An 8,626-nucleotide genomic window follows, 5' to 3' on the forward strand; every position below is an offset into this window, starting at 1 on the left:
GGCAGAGGCTGAGGGGGCAGAGGCTGAGGGGGGCAGAGCGGGCGGAGGCTGAGGGGGCAGAGCGTGGGGGCGGATGCAGGGGGCACTGGGTGTGTGGATGCAGGGGGCACAGAGTGTGTGAATGCAGGGGGCACAGAGTGTGCGGATGCAGGGGGCACAGAGTGCGCGGATGCAGGGGGCACAGAGTGTGTTAGCTGTAAATTATTATTTGACAGAAATATAATTGCAAAAAATATACATAAATAAATTCTTTTCCCTTGGATTTATGTGTTTTATTTTTGTATACAACTAAATAAGTATTTCTGTTCCGACCTAAATACTTATTACGTCTTTTTGACTACTTATAAAACGGGACTGCTCGGTAATTATTTTGGAGGGGTGCCTTGAAAAAATTATGGAGACTCTAAGGGTGCCGCGAACTGCAAAATTTTGGGAACCACTGGCCTATGCAGTTAGGGCGCTCTAGGCTCTCTCCTGACAAGAGAAGGAGGATACTTTCTAGTGGATTGTCTCTATTGTGCTAAACCTGGGTGTCAGGCCCGAATAGAGGAGAACACTAACCGGTATTAGCGCTACTGAGCTAGTAGGTGCGGAGTCTAACGTACCCCTGGTTTTCACCAGGGACCCCCACAAGGAGGTTTGGACTTCGCTGCACAGGGCACGCAGGTCACGATCCTATTAGTCAGTTGCCAGTGTAGTGAAAGAAAAGTCAGACGGTCCGGGTCAAGCCAATCGGAATGCGTGGTACAAAGGGAGAATCCAGGAAAATCGTCAAAACAAAACAAGGTCGCAGGAACAAAGTGGGGCACACAGAAAGGAGGATGGTCAACTAGCCGGGTCACAACTGGAGAGCAATATACAGGAGAATGGTCTAGGAAGCCGGGTCACAACAGAGGAACAAACACTTGGGAGCTAGAGGCAGAAACCTGTTACTCTGGCACCCTAATGGAGCCAGAGCCAGGTTTAAATAGAGGCAGGTAGACAAGGATTGGTGGATCAGATTCAGGCACATAGAGTGCCGATAAAAGCGTCCCATTGCCTAGCGCGCGTTCGCCCGACGGGACTGGGGGCAGCTCTGACAGGTATCCGTCCCCGCCAAGTGGAAGAACAGCGGGGATGGCGCCTGACACCGGGCATTGCTTGGTCTGTGATCAAGAGGTCAGATTGGGGAGTTTCAAGTCCTCTCCAGAATTTAATAATTTGTCTGCTTGTTTAATTCCCATTACCCTTCATGGCCTCAGGGAATCTAAACAACTGCCTGCTCTTCTGGAGGCAGCCGAGAATTTTATTACTTCCAATCTAGTGGAATCCTTGTCACTCCCTACCACGTTACTGCCTACCCCAGTGGTTCTCACAGCCATTGATGGGAGTCAGATTCCTAATTGAAGAATTCTGACAGGACCAGAACCATTGTCTCTCCAAGTCGAGACTCTGCATTTTGAAAAAACATTGTTCTATGTGATGTCGCACACCTCCAGGCCGGTTATCCTTGGTTTACCTTGGCTCTGTCTGCATTCTCTTCATATTGATTGGCCATCCGCTCAAGTTCTGTCTTGGGGTCCATCCTGTCATTCCAAGTGCTTTGTACATATTAAGCCCTTACATTCTGTTGCTACTATTGAGGAATCTACCAAAGCGGTTCTTCTTTCCCAATACTCCCCGCTTGCTGATGTTTTTGATAAACAGAATTCTGAAGTGTTACTTCTGCATCGTATCTGGGACTGCCCCATTTGTTCTCCTTCCTGGCAAGATGCCACCCAGGGGCCATGTCTATCTTCTGTAGGTTTCCAAGACGGAGGCCATGGCAGATTACGTCAAAGAAAACTAGGAATGTGCACCGGCCACTTTTCATGTTTTGGGTTTTGGGTTCTGATTAGCTTGAGGTTTTGGGTTCTGATTTGTTTTGCCAAAACACCCCACGAAAGGTTTTGGTTCTGATTTTGGGTTTTGGGTTCTGATTTTTTTTTAGAAAAGCATAAAAAGTGCTAAAAAACTATTTTATTTTATTTTTTTACTCCTACACTATTATTAACCTCAATAACATTCATTTCCACTAATTTCCAGTCACACCCTCCCGAAATACCAAATAGACACTATTACCATATATTTCAGATAAATAAATGAAGCGACAAGCAATCCATGCTCTAACAAAGACTGCAACTACAAGAACAAAGACATTCCCCATAGAATAAATGTACAAGATCCTTGCATCAGAACATATGCCTAAAAGATCACATATTAGGATTGTCTTAGTAACTATCCAAAGATACCAGTCCAGCAAAGTCAGCGCCAAAGAGAGTGGATTTCCCAAGAAGATACACCTGAAAAATACACTGATTTCAGATGTGAACTAATACAAATAAACCAGCCAAATAAGCTGCATTTATCCAACGCTAAGACATATCTGTTAAATATCTTCATCACTCAGAAGCACATAGGTAATTAGCAGGGGGCAATTTAAGCAGCAAAAAAACATTTACATAAAAACATTTCCACTGTGTAATAATATAATCTGACTTATTCCCTTACACTGAACGCAATGTCTTTGTGTTGAGCGAGTAACACCATTCAGTACAGAACTAGGATATGACACATACATTTGGCCACAGCCTTCCTTGTAACAATACTATCAATAAGGAGGATATGGTTTACAGTTACATCAGCACAGTCAGACGTCATGTACAACACAATAGTACACAGTAAGGATTGTGGAACTACAAATAGTAAGATAAGAAAAGAACCGACCTTCAGTTAAATCATATCCCGAGTAAGGATGGCAGCCGCAATCCGAGTCTCGCGAGATCCGACGCCGGGTTTTGACGTCATAGCCTTGGTTTGATTTTTTTTGGCCGCCGGAAATACCCGAACAGTGCTCGGATCCCGTCGGATCCGCACTGTTCAGGTGGGCTCGGATTAGCACAATCCGAGCCCGCTCATCTCTAAAGAAAACCTTCAACAGGTGTTCATTCGTCCTTCCTCCTCCCCAGCTTGTGCCGGTTTCTTTTTTGTAAAAAAGAATGACGGCTCATTACGCCCTTGCATCGACTATAGGGGTCTTAATGCCATCACTCAGAAAAATCGTTATCCAATTCTTCTGATAACTGAGCTGTTTGACTGGATAAAAGGGGCTCAAATCTTTACCAAGTTAGACCTGAGGGGTGCATACAATTTAATCAGAATTAGAAAAGGAGATGAGTGTAAGACCACTTTTAACAACAGAGACAGCCACTACGAATATCTGGTCATGCCCTTTGGCCTTAGTAACTCTCCTCTTCAAAGTTTATGAATGAGATCTAGAAAGACCTTCTCCACTCTTCAGTAGCAGTCTATCTGGACGATATTTTAATTTCCTCCACAGATCTGCCTTCTCACAGACAACATGTTGCTGAGGTTCTATCAAGACTCAGGGCCAATCACCTCTATTGCAAGCTCGAGAAATGTGTCTTGGAAGTTACAGAGACTTCTTTTTTAGGATACATTGTTTCCTGAGACAACTTGCGTATGGACCCTGAGAAAGTGCGAGCTATCATTGAGTGGCCTATTCCATTAGGCCTGAAGACCATTCAACGCTTCTTGGAGTTCACCAACTCTTATAGACAGTTTATTCAAATTCAGCTAAGTCCATATTGCCTTGCGGGGATCGCTGGTGAATACTTTTCTAACGTTAGACTCCACACCTCTCTTGAGGTAAGTCTATCTAGAGCGGGGCTTCAAGGTCTATCCCAAACTCAGGCACCATGACAGCAGGTTTCACCAGAGTTAATCTCTCGAGACTGGGTTTCTTACCTCCCAATATAAACTTGTTACATTTCATTGTAGGAAATTAAGAGCTTGATTGGGGAGCAGTCCTGGTAATGTCTGAACACACATAATAGGAGGGGGGGGTGGGGTAAAATCCTTTTCACTGCAATTATTCAGCCAATATAATATATGATTTCCTGGCTTCTAAGTCATGGTGGATTATACTAATTAAGGGAGGAGTTGGTTTGATATAGTTGGCTATAATACTTTGTGATGGATACTCCTAGGTACTGAATAGTTATCAGGCACTATAAAATTTTGAAACTGAGCTCCTGAGATTTGTTTTTTGACATGGTTAGGGAGGTTAAGTGCAAGTGCTTCTTACTTAGAGCTGCTGATTTTGTAGCCTGAGATGAACACACAAACAAGACTTGGAAATGAGACAAGTGGCTCAGTGAGGCAGAATGGTATGTGGTCTGTGCTTTTTTGCATTGGATTTTCCCTTTTTGTACCCCCTCAATGTTGGACCATTAAGACAGAATGCTTTAAACACTTAGCGAGTAAAAGGCTAAGACAATGAAAAGCCTTCTCCATGTCCAAGATCAGGACCACAGAGGGCAGTTTTAATTTGTTAATCTGATGAATGTGTACTATCAAAAGCTTGTCTTGATGGGAAAAGTCCACTTTATCTGAGTGTATCATGCAAGTCAACAAAGATTGAGTCTACTGGCTAGTATTTGGTGAAACTTTTAAAGCTGGTGTTCATGAAGGAAATGGGTCTGCAATTAGAGCACTTTAAAGGAACTTTATTTTTGGATTACGATTGTTTTTGAACGTTTTGTGTCAGGTTGGAACTGTTACCCTTTTTCTAATTCTATTATTATTATTATTAGTTTATTATTAAAACCTGCACTAAAAAGGAGATAGAGTATTTGGGAAAGTTTTGTAGTAGTACATTGAAAAGCCATCTAAACCAGGGCCTTTGTATGGCTTTTGTGCTTTGGCTGTTTCTTTAACTTCCTCCTTCTTTTTGATTGTGTTTATTTATTTGGACCACATATCATGATCGTGTTAATTCAATGTTAGGGTGAGTAAAAAAGGTAATCATTTAAAGAGGGATCCTTTGCTCTTACAGTCCACGTGTCTATCAAGTATCCTCAAGCCTGCATTTATGAAGGTATATAGTTTAGTAACAGATCTGTCAAGTGAATCAGATAATATGGTATTAAAGAGTAACCCTGGCTTGGCAGAGGTTAGGGTTTGTCACTGATACGGCCTTCTCACTTGGCTGTTGACACAACCCAATTTTTTTAATCACCCTTTTCTGAGAACTTGTTACTTCAGAGATACCCAGGAGCACCTCAGTGGGTACTTTATTGAGGAGATACACTGTTCCAACATAATGTCAGTTGAACATACAGTTTACTTCCTTACTATGTTGGCAGTTTTACCACTTTATTATAGGAAACTGCCCTTTCTGTGGTATATAGTGGTGCAAAATGTTTCCCTTTTATCTGGTTGTGGTTATATTAAAATAAATAAAACAAAAACAACTCACATTATGCAATAAACAGAACTTATGCAGGCAGATATATTTGGATGTGTTCAACTGTACTTTGCTCAAAAGCCCCCCCAGAGGTGGATGACATTACACTTCTTACAAAAAGGATATTTCCTGTACATTCGGCTCACAGGTTGTGTCCTTTTTCAGCAATTTGCAATAATATGTATGGAGTCCTGAAACCATCACTTACTATGAAACTCACCACATACATCACATGGATATTAATGATTTGTATTTATGAGGGTTCTGTGGGGAAAGAGAGAGGTCTTTTCTTGTTTTCTTTGGCACCACAGAATGGGTTCATGTTTCCGCCTGCTTAAAAAAAAAAAAAAGCAGCCTGCACTTTTATAGTTTAAGCGACTTAAAATACATTTGCTGTTTGACCCCAAACCAAGCATGTGGGTTTGTGCAAATATGGTTTGGAAGGAAACATAGAGATGGGAAAATACATCATCCCAGGAGAGAGAGGTCTGAGCAGGCGGGAGAGCAAGGGAAAAGTATGAGAATAATCTTTAGGTTGAATAAGAAAAGGTCTAGTCTTTTACAGATAATACAAAGTGGCACTGATTACTACTGTGTTGGGATATACTCTTAACTCCTCTGTATGATTAACACTATAATATTTCACTGTATTGTCCTGCCCAGGACTCAACGTAATGTCGCATAACAATATAACGTTTCAGATCAATGGCTAACAAGCAGAGAAAAAATTCACCTGGCTTTTAGGATAAAAATAAATGTGCATGTCTATCTTTATATATATATATATATATATATATATAAATATATACACTGTATATCTATCGCCAAGTCCGTAACTAACAGCTTACTAAAGAGTTGTGCTGCAAAGAAAACATGTTATAGCTTCTAATGCATTGGGATAGTAAACCTTGTATATAATGTGACAGCGATATGCTGGTCCCCTAACACAGTACAATGGAGTAGATGAGAATTTGCAATGTAACCAACACTCATATAGAAATTACACTTGCTCCGTTCTGTAAGAGGGTCACTTGTGCAATTTTCAATGACTCCCACAGAACCATAGTGTAATGTCTGTATATATATATATACCGTATATACTCGATATAAGTCGACCCGAATATAAGCCGAGGCACCTAATTTTACCACATAAAACTGGGAAAACTTATTGACTCGAGTATAAGCCTAGGGTGGAAAAGAGCGCAAATTTAAAAGCCTCAATGGAACAGCAAAACATAGTAGGGTGAGAAATCTAACAATATGAAACCATAACATTAAAAGTAACAATATAAAAGTTATTAGCTTTACACCCTTTAGGACAGCTGTTCCGTTACTACTAGTGAGGCTGTAGAGATACTTAAACAGATATAAAAAAGTATTTTACTCATTGTGTGTAGCATAGCTATCATAGCTGTCTCTGTAGGACCCTCCTGAGCGATCACTATAACCTCCTTGACTCCTGCCACTTCCATAATAATCCCTTGAGCCACCACTGCCACCATATCCTCCACTCCTGCTCTCAAACCTGCTGCTTCCATAGCCCCTGTCACCGCCACCACGTCCTCTGCCACCACGGAAGAATCCTCTTCCTCCAGATGAGCCTCCTCTCCTGTCACCGGAGGACTTGCCAGCCTGATCCACACGAATCTGACGTCCATCCACAGACTTTCCATTCATTGCCTGCAAGGCATCTTTGGCATCCTCTGAGTTCTTATATGTAACAAAGCCAAATCCCCTGGATCTCTTAGTTTCCCGCTTCCTTTACCACAACCACCTCTGTGATCAGACCATATTTGCAGAACACCTCTTCCAGATTCCCCTCGTTGGGGTCAAAGCTCAGACCGCCGATAAAAAATTTGGATTGTCTGGACAGAACAAACGAAAGGCGAGGACGCAGAGAGAGAGAGATTTTTTACTTACCCCGCATGCGTTCCAACAACAGGAAGTTCGGCATTTGTAACGCAAGTATGCGTTCCAAATGCCGAACTTCCTGTTGTTGGAACGCATATGCAGAAGTTAACAGCCGAGGGACCGGACACCAGGTAAGTTCACCCTTCACCCGTGTATAAGCCGAGTGGCCTTTTTCAGCATACAAAAATGTGCTGAAAAACTCGGCTTATACACGAGTATATACGGTGTATATATATATATATATATATATATATATATATATATATATATATATACACAATAAATAAATGAATACTACATTTTGATTATAATTACAATTATCAATATATCAAAAAGTTAAATCCACAAATAATATGTCAATTAAATTTTTAAAAATGTCCACTGCTATACATTACATTCCAACAATAAATACAACATTTGGGACATTATACATCAAAATATAAAGTGCTATTATGCATAATATTATCAGAGAGTGTTTGTAACACTTCGTGTCTGGCAAGTTTGAGGCGTACAAACATTATAAAAATGTTTTTATTATCTTATAATTATTACAAAACTGTAATAATCTGGTAAGTGTGACATGTATACAAACGCTATCACATCCTGAGGAAAAATGTATATCATTACCTGTATCTGGGAATTTGATATAGTGGTGTAATAATCTATGAATCTACAGTACACATGTTGACATAGAGTAAGACATTATCAAAACAACAAGACTGATTGGTTTAAATAAAAACACACGGGAGCTGATCTATACTATTCAACTGGGATGGAGAGAACATAGCATTACTTTAGGTTGCTGTGTGCTCTGGGACAGGGCCATCTTAACAACATTATGGGCCCCCGGGCAAAGCAGTGCACCGGGGCCCCTACATATATAGATATAGATGTATAGAGATACAGATATATAGAGATAGATAGATGTACTTGCTCAGTGACCCTTGAAGGTTTTTTTTGTAGGTTTTTTCTTGCAGGATTATTTATTCTAATTAAGAGCCCTGCCTATGGGGCCCCATTGCCCGTGGGGCCCCCGGGCACCTGCCCATCGTGCCCAATGGAAAAGATGGCCCTGCTCTGGGATATTCAGCTCTGTGTATTGGCCACCTATAATATTCCAATAAACTGCTGGGAGACTTAAGTGCAGATAGATAAACAAGGGCATAAGAGGCATTTTGACACTTTATTTGTTGAGTAAGTGAGTAGTACTGGAATTAAAGTGTGAGAAGTGGTTTAGAATATGGGAAAGAAGGTGATGAAGGATTGTGTAGTGTGGAGGAGGTGTGCTCAATGTGGAGCTTAAACAAATACTAGGTATTTGGAACATTAAGTGATGGAGTTAAATGGAAGTGTGTTAAAGATAGAGATGGTCACTGACCCCAGTGTTTTGGTTTTGGTTTTGGATCTGGATTACCTTCGTGTTTTGGT

General features: G+C 41.1%; 1 pseudogene; it reads right to left on the reverse strand.

Moving 5' to 3' along the window:
• Window positions 1-6,665: 6,665 nt before the first annotated feature.
• Window positions 6,666-7,163, reverse strand: LOC142150810 (cold-inducible RNA-binding protein B-like; annotated as a pseudogene).
• Between the last annotated feature and the right edge of the window lie 1,463 nt (window positions 7,164-8,626).

The sequence above is a fragment of the Mixophyes fleayi genome, chromosome 4 (genome assembly GCF_038048845.1).
Source record: "Mixophyes fleayi isolate aMixFle1 chromosome 4, aMixFle1.hap1, whole genome shotgun sequence".
In the NCBI taxonomy this organism is placed as follows: Eukaryota; Metazoa; Chordata; class Amphibia; order Anura; family Limnodynastidae; genus Mixophyes; species Mixophyes fleayi.